Source organism: Accipiter gentilis, chromosome 23 (genome assembly GCF_929443795.1).
Source record: "Accipiter gentilis chromosome 23, bAccGen1.1, whole genome shotgun sequence".
NCBI lineage: Eukaryota > Metazoa > Chordata > Aves > Accipitriformes > Accipitridae > Astur > Astur gentilis.
The window spans coordinates 19795845-19822442 of record NC_064902.1 but is presented as its reverse complement, the minus strand read 5'-3'; the positions used below and the strand labels follow the sequence as shown (position 1 = coordinate 19822442).

The window sequence follows — 26598 nt, the reverse complement described above, 5'->3', positions numbered from 1 at the left end:
CCCTTGAAGGAAGTGAACCCATAAAATTTTTGCTGCTGACTTGTTTGTCCAGTTCTTTGAAGTATTTAACATTAATTTAGTCTGCAAATCATTGCCACCTCAATTTTTCATTGAAGTATCGAAGCCTGCTAAACACATAACCTTGGAGTGCACAAAAAAAAATGATTCCTTTAGCAGATATATTCATTTAGCAGTTATCCATTTGAAAACTTATTACTGACGCTGGTGGTAGGGTATGCTATAGGTATTTGCAAAGGAAAACTTTTTGAACAAGTCTATTTTTTATGACTGTTAATTTCACTTGCAGTAGGTAAGTGTATTTTAAGAGGTGGTCTTCCACCCGTTTCCTCCCCGCCGCTCCTTTCTGTTAATAACACCCATTCCAGTTCTGCGTCGGAAACCCAGGTGGGGGGCCAGGACAGTTGTATTTGATTGAGTAATGGACCGTGCAGAAATTGTTAGAGGTTGTAGCCGTTCAGGAGTGGATGTGCTTGTCCCGTGCTTGCCACCGAGCGCGGCAGCAGCGGGGTGGGAGGCCGTGGTGGCGTGGGCTGGCGTGCTGGTGGGCACCCTCGCTGCTGCAAGTCCGTCTGCGAGCGGTTTGCGGCCTTTTGGGCTGTGCCCAAAATTTCTGAAAAACAGAAGGAATCAATGACAATCCCGCTTGTGCCAAGCGAAGATGAAGGGAGTGTTTTCCCCATCTCAGATACTCTGTCCTCCAAGCAGTCTTCAGGCTTAGACAGGCAAAATGTCCACGGGGGTCGTTCTTGTTGCCTTCTTTGCAAGAAAATCTCAGATTAGTCAGCAAGTGGTGGATGCCCCGGCAAGTGAGTGAGGTTAGTTATTGCATCCTGATTAACAGCATCTGATTTTTTTTTTCTTTCTTTCTTTTTCTTTTCCCCCCTTTTGGCTTCTTCCATCTAAATTTAAGTTTCTCCCTTCTCCTGGACCTTGTGCTGTGGGTGATACGGAGGAGGAGACCCCTTGCCCCACCACTGTGGGCTCCAGCAGAGCCATGCCCTGCCCTGGTCCTGCCCACGGCAATGCTGCTGGGACCCAGCGGTGGCACGAGCGGAGGACATCAGCTGTGAGGGGAAGTTTAAAAAACGCCATCAGGCTTAAGTTGGAAAAAAATATCAACACAGAGGGTGTCAATTGAAAACCAGCAGGGTGGGAAAGCTACTGTACTGTAGTGGGAATGCAGCAGCCTCAAGGCCCTTTAAATGATTGGTGACACACTAGAGATATTGTTAAATTACCTTTTTTATTGGTTCTTGAGTCTTATGTCTTAAAAGACTATTCTTTGGAAGAAGTCAAGAGAATCCTTATATTTGGTTTAGATATAAACCTGAGATGCAAAACGCGGATGTGGATCTGGACCTGAACTTCTCCAAAGTCTGGGGAGTATTTTGGGCTGGGATTTTGGTGCGAGACCTGTGTCTCTGGATGTGATGGTTTGGAGGACTTGTGTGCAGTGTTAACCTGCAGCACAGCCAGGCTGTAACCGGTGGGATGTTGGTATTTTGGCATGCTTCCCTGCCCAACAGGGAAATACTGAAATGTTTCCGTAGAGGTGTCTAAAGGTTGTTTAAAGATTAAAAGGAACATTTTTTGTTTTGTTTTCAGCACCAAAAATTGAATACAAGGATTTACCAATTTGTAAACCCACTGATTACATTGACGAGAGGACCGGAAAGCGTTTGAGCTTAGTTATGCTTAGTAAGCAACCAGAGAAAAGGTTTCTTGCATCTAATTCTACTTCTAAATGTTCAAAACTCCTTCTCTGTAGTTCATGAGTATTGTCTCTAGTGTTGAACTCTCCTTACCCTCTGTGCTTTAGTTGCCCCGTCTATAAAATCAGGGTGGTGGAGAAGAGGCTTTTTGATTTCACGGAAGGACCTCAAGATCATTTCAAAGGAGGTGTGTACTCCTAGTCATTTGCAAGCCAGCTTGGGGAACAAGCTTAATGAAGGATCAAGCCTCAGGTGAAACACTTATTTTAATTCAAAGGCTTCTGGTTAAGACTTTCTTTCTATCCTGCACGGTCCCATATTTTACATTCACTCCCAGCATGGACTTCCTTTGCTTAGGGTCCCATAGGTAAGCCACAAGAGCAAAATATACTACGGGGCCTCATACCAAAACTTGGAGTGGGAAATTTTAACCGTCCAGCTTAATTTTTCATGACTGTAGAACAATAGCCTAGATTGTGTTCTGGGTACAAAGGTGGCCAGCGGGACGACCCCGTTAGCCACCGCCAGCTTTGCCCCCGCCGTGGGCTGCAGTTTGGGCTGGGACCGAGTTGTGGCCCGCGGTGGCTGTTTGCATTTCTCCTGCGTTGGAGCGAGATCGTCGCGGTGACGAGTTCGCGCCGAGACGAGGGCTGAGCACGGCTGTCGCCCGTAGAGCCGCGTTTTGTATCTGCCTGCTGGGGAGCAGCTGCAGGCAGACGAAACCAATAGGGATAATGGTGATGCTGAATGGGAAAAGAGGATTTTTGAACCTGAAAAGGGCTGTTTATGTATCGTAAACCCCTTTTCAACGTTGTAAACCCTTTGAAAGCAGCCCCTCTGCCTCCTCTTTGCTCTGTGCAGCACCAAGCATCCAAGTTGGCTCTCTGGTAATAGCAGCAGCTCAATACGGTTTTTATAGCACTCGGGAGGAATAGGGAGAATTTTGAAAAAATCTCAATTGGCTAACAAATTTCAGCATTTTTCAATTGTATGCTAACTCCTAAGCAGCAGGCTGGCATCTACTGAGTGTTGAAAAATGCTGTGAATTGGTAATTATGAATTACAGCAGGAGATCAGTTCAGCTTAGTGTTTCCAAAGCCTCAGAGATCAAAAGGTGCCAGTGAGAAAGATAAAGTATCGAGTGGCAGTGAATATGCCAGGCTGCCTGAAACTTAGTTTCACTGTCTAGTTTGAGGAAAAAAAATGTTGTTGCTCTATTTTGTAGGCGGGGGGGGGGGGGGGAAAGAATGTGGATAATATTTCTGTTGAGGCATGGACTATTTCCAGGAAGACTAATGAGGATGTAAAACGATGGCTGAGGTGCTTTTAGGTTTTTATGTTTTTGTCTGTTTTATCTATTAGTTTACCTGATAGAGCAGTAATTAAATGAAGAAAAGCAGTAAGAAGCAGCAAGAGAGCAGGATAAACAATGGCTTGTTCTTTCTTAATTTTCCACCAAATACAGAACATATATGACCATATTTTTTTTTAATCTGGCAAAGTGTTTATTTCCCTTTTTCGTACTCTTTTCTTTTCAGCTGTCATTTCCAGGAAACGACACTGTCAAATGATAGATATATATATATGTGTGTCACGTTTCAGCCCGGTCCGGGGAGGTGGTGTGCAGGGGCGGGGGGTCAGCTTCCCACCGGTTCACCGCCGCCATGCCCCGAGCGAGACGGAGCCCGGGTCCCCCAGGCACCCGGGACCCCCGTGCATTTGTGCTTGGCCTGATGGGTGCTGTGCAACGGTGAGGAGCTGGTCTTGTCTCCCAGGTGGGAAGCTCCCAGGCTTTTAAGAACATCAGCAGATAAGGATTGAGATTTCGAAGCAGTGGGTAGCAAGGGGAGGAAAGAATCGGTGAGCACGCACCTCGAGCTGCTCAGAGGGTCCCAAGTAGAGTGAAGTTAATCACTAGTAGAAATGGTCCGATTTTAAGATGGCCAAAACCTCCTTTGCTTTTGCCAAGCTGTTAGCCAAGGAGGAGGGCAGTCTTGGCGGGTGGGCAGCCCGCCTGTCTAGGGTGTATCTAGTAAAACTTGAAGATGTTTTTCACCACTTTGAAAATCCTTTCACAAATTCCCCAGATTATTGGCAAAAGAAGGGCAGTGGCAGATTCTTTATAACTCTTCCCCTTCTGCATCAATTATGTGTCTTTGCGAGGCAGAGCTTTGAGTCAGCTCTCCTTCATTTCTCTCTTCTGGTTGCTCCCAAGGGAGAGAGTCTCTTGGTAATAGGAGCTACATCAGTTCAGAGAAGACTACGGTTTTGTTCCCTTCTCAAATGACATATGACTATCAGACATCTCATGAGTTCTCTGAGTGGGCACATGAATTGAACCTTTTAGGAGTCTCGGTGATTAATGGCCTGATGGGTAGGAAGCAGACACTCGTTACAGGTCTCGGGGATCTGCCTGGTGGAATTAAATAGCTGCCATGTTAGCGATGCCCTTTTACCCTTCTGAGCTCTCCTGTGAACGTCACCAGCGCCGCACGAAAAAGGAAACAAAGTTCACCACAGGGTGGGTTAGGGGATTTTTTTACTTTTGTTTTTGTTGCCTCTGTGTTGTTGTGTGGGTTTTTTTTTTACAGTGCAAGCACAAGAGATGTTTTAATTAGCCCTGGTAGGATTGTTTTTTGCCTTATATGAAATTAATTATGAAGGATCATGGGCCCACTGGCATGGCTGCGGTCCTTATGTCTCAACCTGGCTTCCGAGGAAACATCTGTAATGCTGCTGGTGTCTGCGGATAGGGCTGGATCCCAGTGCCAATGTCAAGTGGGGATTTTTTCCTAATATGGACAGTAGTCCACAAGGAACTGGATGAATTCCATCAAACTAACGTCGCCAACAGCTAGTAGAGAGTTTGGCTATACTCTGCTTGGACCAGCCCTGAGTTAGAGACCAGAAGGTAAAGGGCTTTTTTGCTCCGTTACTCAACGTCGCATTGCCGAGCGTGATGTACTAAAACCACAAACCCAGGGATGCTGACAGGAGGTGGTGCCTGTTCACCAGTTCCCTGTGCAAATAGCTGTACAGCAGTGGCTTTTGCAAGATGAAGCTTTTTTGTTTTGCTTTGCTTTGTTTTCCCCCAAAGAAAGCTCAGAGTGTGATGGGAGCAGGCACTGACATGTTCCTCCAAACCCATCCCCTTCCTAATTTTTTGGGACATATGCCCCCCTTTACCTTCTGGCCTAATACTGATGAAGTGCAAGTGTTTCCACTCATAAAAGTTCCACTTGTCCTAATTTTGACGATGTGAAACTTGTGTATATAAGTTTTTATCTCAATACTCACTGGGGGATTATACAACCAGTGCTCTAAACTGACAGTGACAGCTAATTCCTGGTCAGCAGTAAGTGCTAGGTTTGTTTCTAAGGAAAATAACTGTGAAGCAAGGGCAGGAGGGTTGTTGGTTTGTGTTCTTTCTAAAAGTCTTGATGTTCTGTATTAGACATAGACTGCTTTTAAACATCAGCATGTGTTCTTTTTCTTTGATGTCTTTCACGAAGAGGATTCTGCCTTCCACTTTAACAAAAGTCCCATGTTCCCCTTATGTTGTTTTATGCTGCTAATGATGTTGCTTACTCAAATAAATACGTATGTGCGTGTAGAGTTAAAATGCAACATTCCCCTCCAACACACCACTGAAACATAACAGAACTGATCTTCTTTAGTGATCTCCTGTGCTGGAATTTCCATGTTTTGAAATTAAAATGGATTCTCCTTGTCTTCTCGTAGCCCCTTTGATCCGCGGATCCATTGCCTGTGGGTGTACGGTGGCACTAACGACAGAGGACAGGGAGACTTTAGCTTTGCGTGGCATCGTTAGCTCCAGAGCAGTAGCAGCATCCCTGGGAGGAGCGGCCGGGCTCCCTGTGCACCAGGAGGGCAACCTGCTTCCCCACGCGTCCCCCTGAGCTCCGTGCCAGGCGGGATGCTCCCCTGAGAGTGCCCTGCGTGCACGCCGGGCATTTCTGCGATGCTCTTCCTTTTTCCCAGGGACCCCTTCAGCGTCTTGGCAGTGGAAACTTGGTGCGAGTTTCCTGCAGCGATACCTGCTTTCCAGACATCCCCGATCTTTTCCTTCCTCCAGGTAGCACCATAGCTCCAAGGACTAAACTTGCAGATTAGACCCGGGTTCATCTGTGCTACCAGCCTGTACCCGTGCCGAGAGTTTGCGTGTTTTTGTTTTTCCCGACTATTCGTTCAGTCCAAGATGTGTCATTTGTAGCTGGTTGCAAGTGGTGAACCGAATAGCTTGAACCTTTCTGCCAGGGCTCTGCATGCAAGTACTGTCAAAACTGTTCACAGTGATGAGTCAGTTCCTTTTTTTTTTTCTCTCTTTTTTTTTTTTTTTAATGACGAGTGTGCAGCTAGTGTACCCATTAGAGTGTGTAGAGGGATGGCATAGAAATGAGGATACACATGTGTATGTATCAGACGCTGAAGAGCAGTGTTCTTGTTATAAATATAGCTCGGCTGTGTTCCTTCTTACATTTCAATTTTATAATCCGTTCCAGAAGATTTGGACGAAAATACTGTAGCGTAAGAGAGCATTAGTTTCTGGGTTCTTCAAATAATAATTCTTAGTGAGGAAACTAGTAAATAAACCTTTAAAGATGGGCAAGATGACATCTTCCGTAGTTCTAGGAATTGGACTTGGGGTATAGATTTATGAAAGGTAAAATAAAGGACAAGTAGAAGCAGGAGCAGAACTGTATGTTTTATTTTTTTGGTTTATTGCTAAAATGTATGAATTGTCCTTTTTTGTTTGTTTTATTGGTGTGATTATATATGATCTATCTTTACATGTATACTTTTTAGACCTGGTGGGCCCACTGTGATTAAATGTTTGCTTTGAATACGTGTCCAGCGTGTTAACTTTTCACAGTGGAAAGTTGTTAAATTCATTTTTATACAAGGGAGGAAAAAAAAGGGGGGTGGGGGGGGAAGGAGATTGTTAAATGTATGGAAACCCTTATTGGCTGAATTATATAACTGAATTCATTCAACATGCTCAGTGTATCTTGTTCTCCTTTCAGTATTGCCACTCTGTTCATCACCCCTTTTAGTGCTTTAGGCATATGGCATGCAGTACATCCAGGGAAGTGTCAACAATATGGCATATGTTATACATACTGATCTTGATACACCGTAGAAAATAATGGGCCTAACTTTAAAAGGCACGGTGCTAAGAATAGAGCGTGCTGCAACATGCAGACAGTGAATCCGCCATGAATGTCATGTTTGAAGACAAAAAGAGCTGTATTTTTCATTACTTTTGTGGCTTGGTTTGCATTTTGGCGTTACTGCACATGAAAAATATTACGGTCAATGGAGTACAGGCTGGGTCTTCACCCGCCTGACGCTGGTCCCGCGGACTCTGCGCAGACTTGGGGGTCAGCGACGGCGGTGGGCAGGAGGGGAGCAGGCAGGGAAGGCGAGACCCGTCCGCGGGTCCGAGGATGCCCGGGTGCGTTTCCAGGAGTCGTTAGAGGGTCACGTTAGCTCACCGCTCAGCTCCGTCTCCGCGCCGTAAGTGAGCCTGTGCGAGCAGATCGCTACGCTTACGTTAAAACTTCAGTGGTGGAAATGAGTCTTTCCAAAGGCTCTTCCAAAGATCTTCCCATTAGGATCTGACTGCGAGATTGGGGCTCTCATCTGGACTCGCAGCAGTAAAACGAAGATGAAACGCTCTGTTTCTCATTTCTGGATCCTGGACTTACTCAGCTCCCTGTGTCGCAGCGAATCTTCCATCCCAGAACGCTCATTTTTAAATGAGAAAAAATTTAAACAGAGGGTCCTTTGAAACACTCGGCCTGAAAACTGTTCCAGGGAGTTTCACCTTTAAAATAAATGATTCATACCGTCATAGAGGTGTATGTATATGTGTATGTCTGCATTGCTGTTTATTGTGCTGCACCGGCCTAGCTTGGAAGCTATAACATCTGAAGTGCGGAGAAGCAGTGACTGGAGAAAGAAATATCTTCTTTCCAACAAAGACCAAATATTTGTCTGTTATCTCTATGGATGTTTTAGTGATTCTTGATATTCGTGGAACCGTGCAGATCGCCACGCAGCTAAAATAGAACAACAAAATATTTATTTTTAATCTTTGTTGAATGCTGAACGTTTTGTGCATGTTTATGAGGGTTAAACATTAATAGCAGATGTTGTTAATGAATATAAGGCTTGAGCCAGCTTCTGAGACCTTTTAGTTAGTACATGAATTTTCTGGTTGATGACAATACTTGTAACATGCCTAATTATGAAGTAGTGTTCTAATCAAGCCTTGAATAACTGAAGAATTTCCCCTCCTCTTTTGCGGTTATTTCAGTGGCACACACACAGATCGCTTCAGTGCCTGTGCTTATTCTTAGTGATTTTTCTTTTCTTAGAACATTCATTGAGGTTTTTCCCCCAAGAAGAACATTTATTTACGCTGAATGTCAGCGCAGGAACGTGCACACACATGCAGAGACAGCTACGCGTGCGCGGCGCGCGCGTCCCCTCCATCCCGTCCCCACCAGCAGCTGAACTGGTGCCAGCCTCTGAAGTTGTTGTCCCAGTTTGTCACGCTTCCAGGTGAAGTACGTGAAAGTGATTATAGGTAATAAATATCTTTTTTTTTTTAACTTATTGCAGAGGCAGTTTTTCCCCTGTTAATGAGGGTAATTTGACTTGGTTGAAGGATTGCAGTTCTTAAGAATTAATGCAGCAATCCAATTCAAAGATTTAAAGAGATCTAAGATTTTTCACAGGTCGTGTGCTAGTGAATGTGCTCCTATCACATAGCAGCTAATGGACTTGAACAACAGTCTGTCATTTACTGTTACCTCAGTGTATAGCAGCTTTGCCCTTGATAGCAAGTATACTTTCCCAGCAGTGCAGGTTATTTAGTAGTGCGGTATATTTGTAACACTTTTAAGAGACAGTATCCTATTTCTAACAGCCCTAATTACAGGATAAAGTGAGGTTACCTTTCTGACTTTCTTAATTACGTGTTTGGATCCTAATCTGCACGAGCCTAAAGTGTTTTATGCTCTATTAGCCGACTTCTCATTTTTTTCAGATTTGTCTCTATGCATACACATATACAAAATAATTTCTGTATTGCATTTTCTCCGTATCAACGCTCAGAGGTTAATGACATAAATATGGAAGTGTTAGGCACTAGTCTCCATAAGGTTCCGTTATTTTTAGGGATGCATTATTACCTTTTAGCAGTGTTTTGTAATGACTTATTTGTAAATGCTGTTGGAAGTGCTCTAATTCTTGATCCTGTTGTGTTCCTGGATATTAAAAATCCTATTTTAAGGTAATTAGAAGGATTCTCTTGTATTTAAATATGTGTTCTCTAGACAGTGTCACTCTACACTCCACACACAAGAACCTTTGTTCCTTAATTAGAAAAAGAACTAGAGCTCATTAATTGTGGGTACAAAGTGATGTCTGCTCAAATGGAGAAGCAATAATACAGTTTAAATAATGATTGATCCTACATTTTAAGTCTTACACTATTTCATACTGATAGCGATAAATAAGCAACACGTAATGCAGGTTCCAAAGCACTGTGTTCAGATTCTATTGAAAGATCTCTTTTTGCAAGGATAAACCTCTGTCGGGCACAATAAATAAAGGATGGATGGTACATATGCAGCATCTGCCATTTAGAAAAGTCAGCATTTGTCAACAGTCGCACCCTAGTGATAGCTGAGATACTGGAGTTAACTCCACCCCATACTTCCGAAAACAATTGTGGTAGCTCTGCAGTCAAAAGCAGTTTGGATCTTGGCCTTACAGAGCTATTATTGTGATGAAAAGAATATTTTAATGACTGCTCGCAAACAGGATGAGTTATAAAAGTTGAAGTATTTTTCAGGGTGTTATTTTGGAGAATGGAGACAAGTGTACTTTGTTCTCTGAATTTTGCCATCCCCTTGGGAGGGGGACAGACTTGGGAAGTTAAACCCAACACCCTTTACCAAAAGGCTTGGATTTATATGACAGCCGCAGAGCGGGGGTGGTCCGAGATGTTCACCGTGCGTCACCTGAAGGCAGGGCGAGCTCCCAGCGAAGGCCATCCCCAAAAATCAGGAGCGTGTTGGTGCTGAGCTCAGTGGTCCCGCTGCCAGGTTGGGATGCAGGGACGGTGCCTGCGGGTTTGGAGTTCGGGTCTTCTGTCATCTGAAGCTTTCCGAAAGTCAGGGCTGGGGAGGACAGGTTGTTGGTAGGTGCATCGTTGGAGGGCGATGCCCCTCGGGCTCCCCAGCCCGCGTCTCCATCTCCTCCGCAAACCCCGCGGTGCTTGCTCCTCTCCTTGCCCCACCTTGCCTCAAAGACTGGAGAAAGAGAAAATCAGTCTGATTTTTCCAACCCTAATGAAAACCCACATTAACAAGGCAAAGCATTCCCTACGTGCAGAAGGGGAAACTTGGAAGATGGAGTCATTAGGCTTGTTTTTCCTGCTAATAGTTTCACGAATCAAAATGGTGCACACTGGAACAGGGTATGTATTTCACTCAAAGCGTATTGGCACTGAAAGAACCCCAGAAAATAGGGGGTTTTCTCGCTACCCGTCTCTGCCGTATTCCTCTTGGTGGGAAAGAAAAATAGTTTTTAAAAGATAAAAAACCTGTTCTTCAATTGACTATGCAAAAATCTTATTGCAGTATTTATTCCAAACCTGCACACATAATGTTCAGTCAAGGAGAAAACAGCAAAAAACAGTTGTTGATGGACTTAGCAGAGAACTGGATTAAATAAGCATTAGTCTACTGAAGCTGATTACAGGAATATGAAAATGCAGTATCTTAATGGTACATATTTTCATGTGGCAGCTCAGTTGCCTTTCATTTTGCAGCTAATATGTCTATTCTTATGAGTCATTTACTTCTTTAATTACCTTTTGCAGGCAAGGCACCATGGTATATTAATGTGAATGATTTTTACTGCCAGTTTATCATACAATGCCCCAGAAGTTGAAAGGCGTAATTGACTTGGAAGAGCAGCTCATGAAGGAAACAATATTTAGTTGACAGTTTTCCTTGTACTCTCTGTTGACGTTTATGAGTTTACACTATGCTAAAGGAGTAATAAACACAATTTTCTTTCAATAACAGGAAAGAGTCGCTTTTAAAATACATTTGTGGAAAACAGATTTGTTCATTTCTTGAATAATATAAAATAATGCTTTTTCAGTGATGAGATGTATATAAGATTGTCAATTGAATTAAACCTTGGAAGGTGCATTTACAACCTGCCTTAGAGCGTTCAAAGATATTAGGGTGCATATGACTCGAATCAATTTAATGAATATTTAAATTATACACAGATTTGGATATATCATATTCAGATCTGTGTGTTGGATTATTTGGCGGCCTTCTCTTGCCGTCAAGTGCGAAAGTTTGAAGTGGGAATTCGAGGGACGGAGGCTCTGCTTCTGGAGATGGCAGAACACTCGTCAGAAGGCTCTCGATAAACCCCGACTGGGGGATTACTCTTGAAACTTTCTATAACTTTCCTGAAGCCACAGGCTCGAGGAAGGTTTAAAATCAGCTTTGCAATCCGTCAAAGTCCATTTTCTTCTGGAATGCTACTTTTATTGAAATGACCTTGTCAAATCGCAGATTCTTTTTTCCAAGCATCCCCAGGACCATGCGCAGGTATGATTAATCATCCCATCCCGCTTTAATTAATTTAAAGGCGCCCATGCCCGGGGCGGGAGCGGGAAGCCGGCTGACGAGGCGAACGCTTCCTCGCTCGGCTTGCAGAGAGTTAAACTTTTCACAGTTTTCCCCGATTGTTTGCAGTTCAGCTCTCTGCAACATAATGAAAGTTTTCTAGCCATCTGTTGTTAAGCTGGCGGTGAGCAAGGCCAGTATATCCAAACAAAGTGCTGGCCTGCTGTAAACTGAACCTGTCAGTTTAGCATAGCTGGGCTGACCTCCCCGAGGCACGGGGCAGCCGGCGGTACCAGGCACTGCCTGCGTGCTCGGCTTCCAGGGGAACTACTTGGGGGGACCGTGTTTACTTTTTCCACTTAGTCTTCCTCCCACAGGCTTGAACTAGTTTATACTAAATCTTTAAATTGACACCGGGGGTGGGTTTTTTCCTATTCTGAACTTCTTTTTTTTTATTTCTCTTTTTTTTTTTTTTTGGGGGGGGGGGGGGGATGACCGAAAAAAAGCTACTAAAATCTCACGGTTGCTGGAATTTGAGCTTTTTGGAGGTGACGTGGGGGGACACGGGACACCGACTCAGTGCGTGCATGTGTGCTGCTGGCGAGATTGCCTGTCAACAGAAAAGAGGCATGTTCCCAAGTATCCCGGCTTGCTTTCTAGCTTCTATTGTTCCCTTTGTTCTGTATTATTTAAGATCAGTTACTCATTTGCTTCTGAGGATTGGGAATAACAGGCAAGGTAGAGCGCAGCAACCGGCGTCTATTGTCTTCCCGCGAACCACGGTTGCATCCAGAAGTGGCTGGAGCAGCCTTCTGCCTGCTTCTGTTTGCTTCTGCCCGGGGGGGGGGGGGGGTAGTTTCAGCATGAGGTACTAGAGAATTTGAAACTTTCCGAGCAGAACTGCAAAGATCAGGCTGGAAATGGCCTTTACTCGCAGGGCTCTGGGGTTAGGGGTTGTTTTTCCGTTCTCGTTGGTACTAAATACACGCTGGTTTGGCCTCCCTTCCTCTGCCTCCGTGCATTTGCGCTTTTCCCAGTCTTGTTCCTCAGATTGCCTTCCCTTTTTCCTTCCTACATAAATGCTAGTTTAGTTATTCCTAGTTGTCTGGGAGGCAATGCATGTCATTTCCCTGCTAATATTCACCCAATACAAGCAGTTTTAACCATTTTTAAGATTGGCAACAAAACTCGAAGCACCTGTGCCAGGAAAGCGAGTACTGGGTATTGCCTGTTTCCAGTGTTTGTTTTTTGGACTAGGCTTAGAGCAGATACCTTTATGCTACCGCTACTGCCAAAATCCCTCTTTCTGCTTTGTTTGCTACACTTGTGTTATACCTGCTGGCCAGTCTTTGGCTGGTTTCAAGTGTGTTTTACCTACCTCATGATTCTTGGAAAGCAAGCCTGATTCTCAGTGACCCCAAATGCTGCAATTCTCGGTCAGGAGGAGTTTTGCCTGAGGAAGAGCTGCCGAATTTGTGCCGTGCGCGAAACCGAGCTGTGCCTTTGAAAAAGCGCATTGCAGCCAGTCTGTATCTTCACAGTGTGTAGCCAATGTACTGGAAGCTCTGGAAAAGCCGTAAAAGTCGTTAAAAGTCATACTTTGCCTTTCCAGAAGACCCCACCAAGGGCTTGTGCTGGTCCCCGCCAGGAGGGTGGGAGTGCCCGGGTGCGGGGATGAGGGATGCAGTGCTTCAGGTTACATCCCCTGCCATGTGTTTTGGGGGCAAAAGGAGTATGACAGTGGTGAAACCCACTCAATTTTAAATTAAAATGACTGCACTTTACTAGGAAACCCCATCCAGCTCTAAGCTGTTTGTAAGGTGAGTGACACATAAAGTGCTTTTTGTTTTAAGGTAGAGGGAAATGCATTCAGGATAGAGTTTCTGGTATAAATGTCAGGTGCAACGCAGTGCATGCTCACTCAAAAAGTCAAGCAGATAACCTTGGCATTTAGGGACATTGCCTTGTATAAAATGAAATTGTATTTTGTTTTTAAAAAGGAGGACTACATTAAGAGGTCACCTATTAGCTGTGTTTTTGCTAGCTGTCTGAAACTCGGCTCTACTGTCTATTAAACTCAAACCACTATGTAAACATTCCTGTGTTGTTCCTGGTCTCTACAATGGCCAAGGGGATCAGGTTTCACCTGCCTGCACATCTTCAAGCAATTAAAGCAATTAGCTTGAAGCCATTTCACATTCAAGGTCTACTGTGACATTCAAGTCCAGAAGAAGTCTAGGGGAAAAGAAAAAAGACGAGTACAGAAGGGCCACTGTGCAGCACACGCACCCAAATAACCTGCGACGGGGTTTTTGGACTTACAGTGACTTCCGAATGCGGTCGTGAGGCTTTGCAGCAGGCATGCAAAGTTGCTGCTGCGAAAGGAAGAGAGAAAGAAAAAGCACCTAATGATCCTTTAAATTATACTCAAGTTTTGCCTGTTTTGCACTGGGAAGGGAGGTGGGGGGAAGAGAGAAAGAGCAACGTGATTTGGAATGGTATTTGTGTGAAATAATACGGTGTTGGTCTTATTTACTGACATTTCTCCTGGCACGGAGATCGTATTTTTCTTCTCATTTAGGTGGGGATTTATATTTGGTGTTTACATTGTAAAACTGCACTCATTCTGGCTAATGTATCCGTTACAATGACATTCAGCGTTGAGTTTAGTGATTCCAGCAGTAAGTCTTGAAAGCTGCTATTTTTTAAAAGGTTGGAGCAGATTAGTGGTGACCTTAAAAGATTAAACTAGTACAGTTTAAAGATAAATAATCAGCCTTTAGCACATTAGATAGCTACATAAGCATGACAGAAGGTGACTTTCTTACAACAGTTTCAGAATCCAGGAAGCATTTTTACATTTGTAACTTGGCTAAGGCAGCAAACGGTGTTTTGCAGAAAGGGAGATGTGAACTGATTGCAGCACTTCAAATTGGTTAATACAGTTTTAAATCCACAGTTTTTCTGTTGGTTTTATTATGCAGAAGAGGCTAATTTTAAAAGCTGTGCCTGCTGCAAAAGAAGATCTTGCTTTGCTGTCCCGGAGGGTGTTCTTAATCAGAAATAACCGCAGGCTAAATTATAATGTGGAATCCTGCTGCCCTTTAACCTAACACTGCTGCTCGTTCAGTGTTTGTTAACAAACAGCTCTAAGTACAAAATTGTTTGAGAATTACTTTTTCATTATATTTGCTGACTTCAATTAGAATAAGAAGCTTATTTGGGGAAGAAAAATTAAAAATGTATGGGTTTCTAGAGAAAGTTTCAGCAATTGTTTCCCAGCAAGTGCCGTCTTTGGTACGTATCCACCGTCTCCGCGGCACACGTAATTCAATTTAAATAAAATTATGTTCTGAACTAATATTTCTGTACCGGTGGGAGAGGCAGAGCTCAAGAGCATCCCAAGACTCAGCCCTTTGAAAGACGCACAAGCTAACATGGTGGCAGGGGCTGAGGCCAGGGCCCCTCTTGCGCCTTGGTTGGGGGGTGGGGGGGCGCGATTCCCCTGTTCCCTAAGGAAGAGGCACAGATTCCCCATCCCTCTGGGGTTTTGGAGGGCTGGGCTAGACGCAAGTGGCAGGGCGTCCTATTCTTATTTCGCTTTGAGTAACACGTAATTGAAACGTACACTCGGCAAATTAATTGGTGAGTTGAAGATAAGAACTGCTGAGGTAGTAGAAGACGGCACAAGCCCTCCTCTTTTTTTTTCCCCTTAAGTTTACATGCTGGAGCGGAAACGCTGTGGTACTCAGAAAGGAGGTGATGCCTCCGTAAAGCAGATCTTTCCAATTTATTTTTTTTTCTAGCTTAGTCTTCTGTTTCTATGATCTGCCTTTTGAACTGTTTTTGTGGCTGATCAGTTCCACCTAATATGTCTCTTGATTTCTGCTATTGTAATACTCAGACGACATGCTGTTCTCTTCATTTTTATAAGCTTTAGATGCTCCTGCCTGTCATACTCTGGCGGTTTATCTTCAGCGTCTGGATTTGCTTTCAGACTTGCATGTCTATCAAGCTGCTGTTGCTTTGAATGTGAGATCAAAAGAAGATGAATTCCAGTAAAAAATTTCCTTGTATGAAGAAAAGATTGGGGGCCTATGTAAACATCCCACTGACAGCTCCCAATGAGTTATTTTAGCAGAGCATTAGCACCCAGAATGACAGACAGTCCAAGACTACATGCTAAATAACAAATCAGTCCCTTCAGCAGCAGCAGCACGTTGCCACAACAGCAATACATTTTCTAAAGGAATCCTGTTCCTCTTTTTTTATTGAATATGGCTGTTCGACTGCTCATCTCTTCACGAGCTGCCTTCAAGTGCCAGCCCCAGTTTACTTTTTCTTGACAATATCTGTGTCATGTCACCAATATGACAGAAGACAGGGCTTTGATAATTGGGTGGGGAGACGGTTAGTTAGTCATCTCGAGTTAAATAGGTAGTTTGTTTTAGGGAGGGAAAGGAGATGACGAAGAAGGGAAAGCATCTGCCTGAATGCTAAACGCACTCTTGCGGAGATGCTGGATGCAAGTCCTGCGCCCGAGACAAGTTGCATTTTTGGGGCGGTTGTTTATATTTCAGTTCACGCAGTTAGCGAGAACAGCTCGGCAGCCCGGCCAGCCTCACGAGCCGGTCTTAAGAGCGAGTTGCAGCACTGTAGAGGGGAGGAAAGCCAGCTTGGCTGAACTTAGGCGCGAGTAGGAGTTTGTCTAGATGGAGAAGTGAGGTGTGCTTTTTGCCGCTGTTTGGTCTAGTTGGGGACATAATTAGTTCTGCATGTTTCTGCTCACAGACGGGGAATTTAATAACGCTGAATGGCTAGATGTTTGCGCCCGGCGTAGTGCTAAACCCAAACTTTGAGATTACCTGCGAGCTCCAGCCGATCTTGCTGCTTGGCGAGGGAAGACTTAGGGAAGGAACGCTTTGCGGTTTCTTTGTCGTTTAGTAAAAGCAGAGGTTGCTACTGTGGAGGCAGAGACCCGGTGGCTGCCGGCGAAGGGCAGTGCTCCAGCGCCGTCTCCCTCCAGCCTGCGCTCCGGCTGCACAGCACTTCCTGTTTATTCAAACATCTTTTTACCATTCTTCAGCCCCCGCTTCACAGAAACAGCCAGAAACACATCTCCAGCGCGAAGACGGAAATCTAAAGGCAGACAGTAAGAGCTTACTCTGTTAAACTCTTCATTTTCTCTGCGAGCGCTCAGAGGACAGGAGCGTGCAGGCAGGGCTGAACTTTTAACTTGCTGCCTCGCGCGGGCAGCTTGGCAGCGCAGGAGAGGGGAATTGCTTGGGTTTAAAGCAAAAGAAGCTGGTTCAGGTTGTTTCCTGCGTTGTTGACGATGAGGGTGGGTTTTCTGGCATGGCTTTGGAGAACAGCGGCGAGGACCAAGTCCTCTTTCGGGGCGCCCGTTGCCTTGCGATGTCCTCCCGGAGCGGGAGCAGCTGCGTGTCACCGTCCCCGCTGCTCGCCGGGTGCTGTGGCTTCTCCTCGCGCTTGCACAAGTGGCAAAAAAAAAAAAAACCACAAAAAAAAAAAAAAAAAAACAAAAACCCAGAACAAACCAACAAACCTGCCAAAAAAAGGAAACGTGGCTGCTGTTCTGGGCAGCGAAAGAGAGAGGTGTGAGCCCGCCGAGTTGCTTTTTGTTTTCTGCAAATTGTTTGCATCGTGGCTCTGGCACCGCTTGCGAACCAGCTTTGCTAATATTTGTACCAATTTCATGCTAATAAAAATCAGGCTGCTGAGACAAGCATGGCTATTATCTCATTCATATTACTATTGTTTAGACCTGTGGTACTACAAAAGGAAAGGGAAAGCGTGCTCACGCCGGGTAATGGTTGTTAACTTCTCACGTGAGGGATTTTCTCTGCAGTTTTTCAGTATTAATGATTGTTGTATGAATGGTCTTCAGGGGTTGTTGGAAGATAGCGGAGATCCTCTGGGTAATCCGTGTTGCAACACGTATGCTGGGTTTTTCCCTCTCTGTTCAAGTGACTTGAAAAACTACTTGATATTTCTCGGTTGTTTCTCCCCCCCTCAAAAGTCCACTGAAACAGGAGGTAACTTTTTTTTGGTGAGCATTCGTGGTGCTCATGTGGTGTGAAACATAAGAGAAAATGGAAAATATGCTGCCTGCCCTATGGAGAAAACCCATCCTCCTCGAGGCTTTTCCTGCCTCTCCGAGATCCAAATACACTTTAAAATTTTAAACCGTAAACCCCCATCTTCCTAGAAAAGAGAGAGAGAGAGAGAGAAATCAAGCTGTGTGTTCAGCCAAACCGCAAGTACAACAAACATATTTTTAAAATATATTGCTAGTCTGGCTTTTTAATGTTCAGAAGTTGTTCTACTTTGCAGGGAAAAAAAAAATGGTGTTTGCAACTGCCTTAAGGACAATTTGTTTAACAGTAGGAGTAATTGCATGGGGAAAATGGAAAGAGTGACTGAAGTTATTTACTCAGATGTTAGTGTAGGTGTGGGGCAGAAAACTCACTGTGGGAACAGTGGGCTGCTTTTCTTGGTATCTTAGTCTATTTGATGACCATCAAATTTCCCAGCTCACTGGTTTTGTTTTTTCTGGATGGCATGTTTGATTATTTATCAGAAGGGAAAGGGAGTAGCTGAAGCAAATAAACATGTGACCGAACTGTGTTTTGTTTTCCACTCAGAAGGCCGTGCCCTTTAGCAGATACACAGAAAATAATAAACGTATTGTTTTATGATAAAAGGAAATTATGTGTATCATTTTCTTTAGCAAGGCCATTAACCCCTTGTGTTCAGTGGTCTCCGCCTTCTGGCAGCTTATTGGGTTTGCAGCTGGGAATTAAAGGCACTTAAAACCCCCTCTTGTGTGGAACGTTTCCATGGATTACTGCTTCACCCCTTTGGATTTGCTGGATTTATTACGTAGTCGTTTCTGCCTCAGCACATCCCTGGTCCTCTCCCCAGTCCTACTTGGGGTACGACTGGCTAAACGAGAGGCACTTGGAATTTGTAGAGGAGTGCTGATCTCTGGAGAAAACCTTGGAGAGTGCTGCTGGGATCTTTTCGCTGCCAATATTGGTGTCTGTGCAACACAAGGGGTTGCAGCTGTATTTGGTCCGTTACAGACAGTGTCAATTTATGTGATTCTTTTTTAAATGCCAGGTGTCTAGCATGTAGCATGTAGTATTTCCTTTGTAATACCAGCTTAGGACAATGCTCATTATCTTCCCTGAAAAAAACCCCAACCCTATAAACTAAATCACTGTCAGGAAGTAAAATACAGGTTTGCCTCATCTCTGGGAAGCATGTTGCATGCTTTAGCTGCTTTTATGGGATTAAAAGAAACAAGTTAAGACTGTCATGCACATGAAAGGAAACCGAGATGTGGTTTGTTTCACATTGTGCAGGTAGGTATAAATTTAATAGACTGACTTGCTTTCAAAATCTCTCTTTGTCTCCCCGAATCGCATGTCAGTTCCAGCGCGTTGATGAGCTCTGCGGTCCGTAATAGTGCCTGACTGCCGCTGCCCCGCAGGTGCCGTATCGGCAGGAGGGTCGTCCTCCTCCTCGGGGACGTAGGTTCCCTCTACGGAACGGCTTCAGATCAAAAAAAGAAAAAATTTGCCTGACATCTTGAAGTTGCATTCAAGTATGCGCATCGCTGATGGGTCCGGGGAGGAGGAGGTGGATGCTTCGCCTGCTGGCTCCGCGGGGGGGGTCAGTGCTCGGTGGGGAACCCGAACGGGCGGCAGGGACTGAAGCTGCGGGTTTAATTCTGAGGGAGGAAAAAAAAGGCAGTCGAAATACCAGGGAGAGGAAGGGCTGGCAAAATAAGGACCTGAAACTTCAACGTGATGCGAAGAAGAAAGAGGAAACGAGTGGCTTGGGGCCGGGTGTCGTGGGCAGGGGCTGGGCTGGGGGACCCTGTGCCCGGCTGCTCCCCAAGGGTCGAGGGGGCTTGGGATGGGCTGGGGAACGGGGTTTGGGGTCAGCGGTGCGGGGTGGAGGTACCTGAGAAGGCAGAGGGGCAGGAGCGGTTGCATCCCGTCAGACGCGGGCTCTCTCCAGCCCTGGCTGGAGTCCTTGGGCAGAAGCCTGTGAAGGACAGTTAGAAGACCTGTCCATGGGGGGAAGTTTCCTCCTAGCCTGCAGCGATTGAAGGTTGGCTCATGCCCTGAAGCATAAACATTTGTACCCTGATTTATATTTTTATCTTTCCAAAGGTAGCTGTAAATGCTCTCATTACTATCTGTGCAAGTGTCTAATCCTTTCTTTGCATCCTCCCCATGCTCTTGGCACTGGTGATATCTTGTGACAGTAAGTTCCAGAGAGTAATTACGAGTTGTGTATTAAGGAAAAAAAAAAAAAATCCCTTTATCTGCTTTAATTTTTTTTTTGGTTGTTGTTGCTTCCTGACTTCATTCAGTGTCCCCTTTCTCTTGCGTTATGAGAAATGGCAAATAGCGCCAGATGTACCTTCTCAGGCCGAGTCACAATTTGTGTACTTTTATCATCTCCCCTCTTACTCATCTCTCGCTAAACTAAACACTCCCACCCTTATCAATCTTTCTTCATATCTGTCGAGGCTTCTAATCATTTTTGTCGCCTCCATCTGAACCTCGCCTATTTTTGCTTTACCAGAATCTTTTAAAATTAAGGTTTTTAGAAGCTGTTCTAAATTAGGTTGTGCCATAGGCTTGAAGTGCAGAGATGTGATTTGCAGCATTAGTTTCCCATGTTTTGGGCTGTCCCAACTTTTTGCTTCCTTCATTCACCCAACAGCAGCGAGTGTCCACTGGTGCGTGGTGAGATGTCCGCAGTCAGGGGCATTATTTTGTGGGCCTCCGAGTACAAGTTTGTCATACAGTGTTTTGGAAAACAAGCTTAAAATATGTTCCCTCTTTTGTTGACCACACAGGGAAGCGTGCAAGCAGCTGTATGCAATATACTATTTATGTTGTAGCAACAAAAAGGCACTCTTCCTTCTGCCCCCCACCTTATCCTCCTTCTCTTCTCCATTAAAAAATATGAGAACTTCCCGTGCTTCTGACATCCAAGAAAAACGCGGCTCAGCAGTGAATAGTCCTCCAAATATTCAAAGGTCTGGTTCACTTTTGGATAAACACAGTAGTTCAGGATCTGATCTCGAGCCTACAGAAACGAGCTGGAAATCCCATAAGATTTTTTTCGTCACTCAGACATAGTTCAGTTCTGGTTCAGTTTGCACAGGGAGCCAAGATTTGTATCCTTTCTCATTTTACCAGGATGTGTTGGCCCATCCCTCCTTTCTTGCTGGTACAGACCGCTACATGCTGTGAATCTTGACATGCCAAAATAAAGAGAGCCATTTTTAATGTTTGGGAACTTTTTGCCAGATGCTTTTTAAATGGCTTTGATGAGTCCTGACTGTGACTCTTTAAAAGAGGGGACAGAAGGTGTTTTGTACAGTGTAACTGCCTGAGGATTTCATTTGTGCCTCAAGAACAGAATTTTTGTAGCTGTTGTCACTGCTGTGGCTGGTTCGGGGCTCGCAGGTTTCTGGTGTTTGCCGAGTGTGACCTCTTTCCCCGCTGCCTCTTGCTGCCTGCCACCTTCCAGCCCACTTCTGTCTCCGGGTATTTGAAGAAAATACCTTCGCCGCCTTTCCCCCCCAGTTGGCGGAATTCATGAATAAATTACAAGATTAAAATGGGGTGTTTTGGAAGCAAATCCCTGTCGTCCCCCTGCGTGGGGCTGGGTCCCCGCCGCTGCAGAGCTGGGGTAGCAGGCAGGGACCTTGCCAGCCCTGGGATGGGCTGCGGGGTGGCAGGGCAGGAGCATCGAGTCTGCTCGTCCTCATGCCGGCAGGAGTAACCTCAGCACCCACGAGGACAAAGCAGGGCTGGGGCACAGGCAACTCCACCCTGTGGGTTTGGAAGAAAGGGTTTCTGTTTCCAGTGCCTTTTTCTGGAGGGGATCTCCTCAACTGGTAGCCAGGATCTATTCCAGAGGAAAGAAACTAAGCCTGCTGGAAGAAAAATAAAGACTCATCTTCTTTACTTATGACTGAATTATTCTAGGAGATGCTTCAGCGTGAGGCACGTTGCCAGCTCCCTTGCTCCAAGCCTGCCCCCGTCACATCAGGGACAGGATGTGAGCTGGGGTTTGTTCGTGTGGACCTCCAGGTCCCTTCTCTTTTTCCAGCATGGGAATCACCCATTAGTCACTTGGCTAGATCAGTCTGCTGCGTCTTAGCAAAGCCTTCAGGGCCAGCTGATCATTCTATTCGAGTAAAGGATTGTTGCTGAAGCTCTCCTCTTTGATGAGCTGGCTGGTAGCCCCTTGGATGGAGCCAGCCTTGCAGAGGAGCTGCAGCTGAGCGAGGCGCTGGGTACCGGCAACCGGCAGCATCTCCCCTGGCTCGCAGCATCCTTCTGCTGCGCCTGTGGAGTGGAGTTAGGTACAGGGTAGGTGGAGGAGGATTATTTAATGGAACAGGGAAATAGACGATGAGGTAGGGAGGGGGATGATTTGAATCCAGGGCTGGCGAGGAAGCTGGACAGCAGGGCTGCTTCACCAGGTTATGTCGGATCCTAGCTGTGTCCTGCCTGTATTATCCCCAGGCTTCCCCGCTGCGGTGCTGGGAGCAGTATTGGGGCTCTTGGTTTTGGCTCGTGTTGATGTGTGGTGCGTAGGGTCAGGTTGGTGGGAACAGGGAGGGAGCACATAGCAGCTCATTTCCCAGTTCTGGAGGAAGATGAACGAGCTGGGTACGAATGTCAGAGGGAATAAGTGGTGCAAGAACATCTGCTTCTCTTTTTTGCATCTTCTACATTTTATTCCTCCTCTTCATTTTGGTTCCTTTCCTATTCTCTCTAGTTGGTTCTTCTCACCTCCCCCTGTTCTGTTCCTCCCAGAGGAACAGCACTACCCACTGCTGTCGCTTTGCGCCACTTTTTTATTTTTTTTTTCCTTTTTGCATACTGCTCCGCTCCTCGCCGGTTTCCACACGTTGTACGGCTCCTCAGCCTGTCAGAGGAGAGCTGCAGCAGGGCTCCCCTCCAATGTGTCTGCCTCCTACCACCGCTCCTCTACATCTGCTGCTCCAGGAGAAGAGGGTGTCGCAGGAGAGGAGATAGAGGAGGCAGGAGTGGGAGAGACATGAAGCAGCTCTGAAGCTCGGATGCATCCGGGCTTCCGAGCTTGTGAGCTGCGTCTTGCCGCTCTGCTGGGAGCAGCTGTGGAGTGGAGCGGGGTGTGAGGACAGATGGGAGCTCAGAAAGAAGAGAGATTGCTGGCTGAGTCTAAATCCCCCCTCGTCCCACCCGGGAGAAACAAAGGTACTTGCCTTGCGAGACTAAATAGAAGCAAGAAGCCCTTCTGAGAGGTGGGCCATGCCTCCGCTGAGAGAGGCCCCTTCAGCTGCCGACCGGGTGGTCCCTCAGTGCCTAAAGCCACTGCAGAATTTGGGGAAAAATAGGTGGTGGGAGAGCTGCATGCCTGATGCTGCAAAGCCGTGCTTTGCCTAAAACACGGTGGGGAAAGCTTAGCAGCAATCTTAGCTGTGTAAGGATCCAGCTCTCTGTTATTGCTCGGAGGTCAACACAGAAGGTCTCACTTCTGGAGTCTGGGACTGGGGTAGAGTTATGTTTTTTCCAAGGGTAGATTTTGCCCTTAAAATATCTTCTGTCTCATCTCTCTTTGCTTGTTGTGTTGTGTTTTGCTTTTTAATGACCATAACTGAAATAACGGACAGATGATGATGTTGGCTGGCAAGTAACTTTCCAGATTTACTGCTTGGACACTTCAGATGGCTGCGGGACCATCTCTGATTTCTGGGAACACTTCCTTCCTCCTTTCTCAAGTTGCTTTCCTGATGGGCAGCTTGGTCCACCTGGAAAGGCCCAAAATCCTTAGGAATCTGTAAAAACATACGGGATTTTGGGTTGAGCCCTTCTTGCAACTTCTGTGTGCATGCTTCTCCATTTCAGAGACAGTCAATTACTGCACAACTGCCCTGGGAATTGGCAGTCGGACAGGACACCGGCTTCTTTTGCATCCTCACATCTCTTGCTCATCTCCCCACCCTCCAACATACATACCTTTCCATATGTCCTGCAGTTCCCTGGATCAGTCTTTCCATGCCTGATAAACCTCAGGTGCAGAAACAAACTTCTCCTGGCATTAGAGTCAGGCCCATTATAGCTGTAGGTCTTCATATTTCATTAATAGCTGATTGATATTAATATCGGTTGGAGCAGATGGGAAGGGAGGAGCTTGGGCTCTTTTTCTTCAATAGAAATAGGCTGATGGAAAAACAGTTGGAGAGTCGCTGCCTTGTTGTACTGGCTGCAGCGGTGGAACAAGTTAGCAAGAGGCTCCATAGGACTGGATCCTGTTACTGTTTTCCTTATGTACTAATACTGTAAGCAAGTATATGGCATTTAAGCAGCATTTCTATTTTTAAAGTTCTACCCTCTTTTTCCAGTGTATTTCCCTTCCCCAGCCCCCTTCCTGAATTGGGAGTTTCTAGCCACATGAAGTCAGAGACAGGGCTACTTTTTTACCCTTTGAGCAGAACTTGCCCAAAGAGGATGGTGAAACCGAAAGATTGAGCCTCTTGCGTGAAAATGTCGAATTACAACAGTAACTTGGGTGATAACAGTGCCGGATGTTCTGGGCAAACAACAGCTGGGCAAACAAGTCACGTTCTGTCTATCTTGCAGTAAAATTGTCTTGGTCATCTCAAATGCGTAATTTCCCCCCACCCCGCCCCCGATGCTTAACCAGTTGGGAAGCATTAAATGGTTGCCATTTCCCTAAGCACAGGGAGAGGGATTATCAGTGGGGCTTCCCACTTACTCTGTGACATCTTTGAATGAAACAGGTTTGATTCATCTCACAGTGCACGTGCTGTTAAAATTTTTCCTGGGTTAGGTGTCACCCAATGTTGGCTCCCCAATATCATCCCGTTTGTGCAATGTCTCTAAAGTACAGTGTTTCAGTTGCCTTTTTACTGGTCTCTGTTTTACGCCAGAAAATCTCCTCATCTCTGGGTGATTTCCTAACGGATAAGAAAATAGCTTGGGAGTTCACTTACTGTATCTGGCATTTAGGCATAGCACCGAGCAGAATCAAGATGACTCGGTTGGTAGTGAGCCTTTTACTGATGTCCTTTCAAATCCCTGTTGATAGTGACCAAAAACTGTGGCGCTCAGAAGATGTACTTGCTAGGGAATGCTCTTCTTTCTCGTCCTTCAATCCGTGGGAGGATTTCCCATTTGTATTTCGGTGCAGAGAGAAGGGCAATTCCCAATGCTGTGTGATCTACTGCTGGAGGCCAGGATTGGCATCTGGGTCTGGTTGTCCCAAGCAGCCGTGTCCAGGCTCGCGGGCTCTTGGAGCAGCGCAGATAGGTGGCACGTAACGTGGCTGCTGGTCATCACAGGTCCAGATATCTGAAGCACCTCTGTGGTTTCGGGGGCTCTTGGTGTCTCCACCTGCCAGAGCAGTTGCCTGGATGCACAAACACGAGCTGGTTTACGGCAGCCCCCGGTAATTGTTCACTTGCAGAAGTGCAGGCACGTGGTGGAGATTTAGGATGTAACTATGGCACCGGGGAGGAATGTGTGAAAAGAGCTTGGAGATGTCAGAGCACCTGCTCGTGAGGAGAGGGCCACGTTAGCAGAGCTGTTGGCTAGCGGTAAACAGTCCTGGCACCCTTGTTTTCAGGACTTGGCAGCAGCAGGAGTTGAACCGAGTCCAGCTTTACTCTCTACTGCCTGTTCAGTAAGTTGAGGACAAGGCAGATGATTAAGGAAATGTGGGGAAACTGCTACAGAAGCTTTTGGAAAGATAAGAGACTTTGGTCTCCATGTCTGACAGTCTGGCACTTCTCACTAGCATTGAATTCACATGCAAATCAAAGGCAACATCTACTCCCACAGGAAGCTTTATTAATGTGCAGGCCTGCTTACGAATCTCCGTGCTGATGAAGGTTGTGGGACTGACTTCGCTCTCAAATTAATTTCCCTGTCTATCCTCGCTTGAGCACTGTGCAGCATCGGCAGCCTCAGCAGGGCTCCCACGCTGGCATCCAGCGATGGGCTCCTCGCGGGAGCGGTTGCTGCGTGGAACCGGAGAAGGGGGTAGAGGCGCGGTGCTTGTAGGCTTGGATTAAATGGGATGTGCTGACGCAATGAGGGCAGGTGTCCACCGAGCTTGAACCGACATCAGCAAATTAATTTCATGAAGGCATGCCAAATGGGCTTGAAATACTTTGCGTATAAGAGGAAAGAGGGCTGGTGCTTCCCGAACTGAGCTAGCCATCTTTCTTCTGCATATCCCATCACGTGTAAGGAGTGCGGATGAGACTTCAAAATGGCAGGGGTAGTGCTTGGTCCGAGGTGGGAGGGAGGAAAGGCTGAGCAGGGAAGTGTAGGAAGGCGGAGGGACTTGGGGTCCCTGGGTTCACCGTACCACCAAGGACACAGTAGCTACTTGATGCAGATGTTCAGTAAGAACCAGGTCTGAGCTATAAACAACCTTCCACATCTTAAACCCAAGCTCATCTGATGCTTAGCTTTTATTGCTGTCAGTTATTTACAAGCAGAAGAGTGAAATCTTGAGAGAAGAGAGATGGGAAATGCCATTTCGAGCTGCAATCCCCTGAGCTGTCAGCTTGCCGACATCTCACCCGCGCCTGCCCCTCCGTGTTTCTCCCTTTGCTGTCCATCCCGGCTCCTTGTATCCGTGATGCTCCCTCCAGCCAACTCATTCGTTACTCTCATTCTTTTTACTCCTTTCCTTCCCTCCCCGCTCCACCCTCCATGCTGGTTGCTCCCTCTCACCATGGCTGGTCCCACCAGGTCTCGGCGCCGGGACAAGTTCCAGCCGGGCACGGAGCAGGGTGGTGTAGATGTCACCTCGAGCGGAGACCCTGCACAAGGGTGGGTGTGCGGGGACGTGGGTGCTGTGCCCGCGGGACCGGAGCAGGGACAGAGCTTTGGCTTTGCTCCATCGGAGCCTTGCCACCGCGAGCCTGGCCCCCAGGGCAGAGCTCTTCGTTGGGCTGGGGTCAACCGTGGTAAGGGCTGGTGGTGACAGCGGCCACCCTGCCGAGCTGCACAGAGCTTTGTGGCCAGCTCGAGGAGAAAGCAAGCATTGCTTGCACGGCTACTTGTTCTGGGAATCTTCAAAAATTTCTGGCAGCCAATTTT

General features: G+C 46.2%; 1 protein-coding gene across 11 annotated transcripts in view; it reads left to right on the top strand.

Annotated features, from left to right (window-relative positions):
• FOXP1 (forkhead box P1) overlaps positions 1-26598 on the top strand; it is a 392520-nt gene that overhangs the window by 248797 nt on the left and 117125 nt on the right. The window contains exon 1 of one of the 11 annotated variants that reach the window (XM_049827083.1): positions 15895-16571. The exons of the other annotated variants lie outside the window; for them this stretch is intronic. The gene's annotated coding sequence lies outside the window, so the exon portion shown is untranslated. Of the gene's footprint in view, positions 1-15894; positions 16572-26598 lie in introns of those variants that run through there. 11 annotated transcript variants of the gene reach the window in all.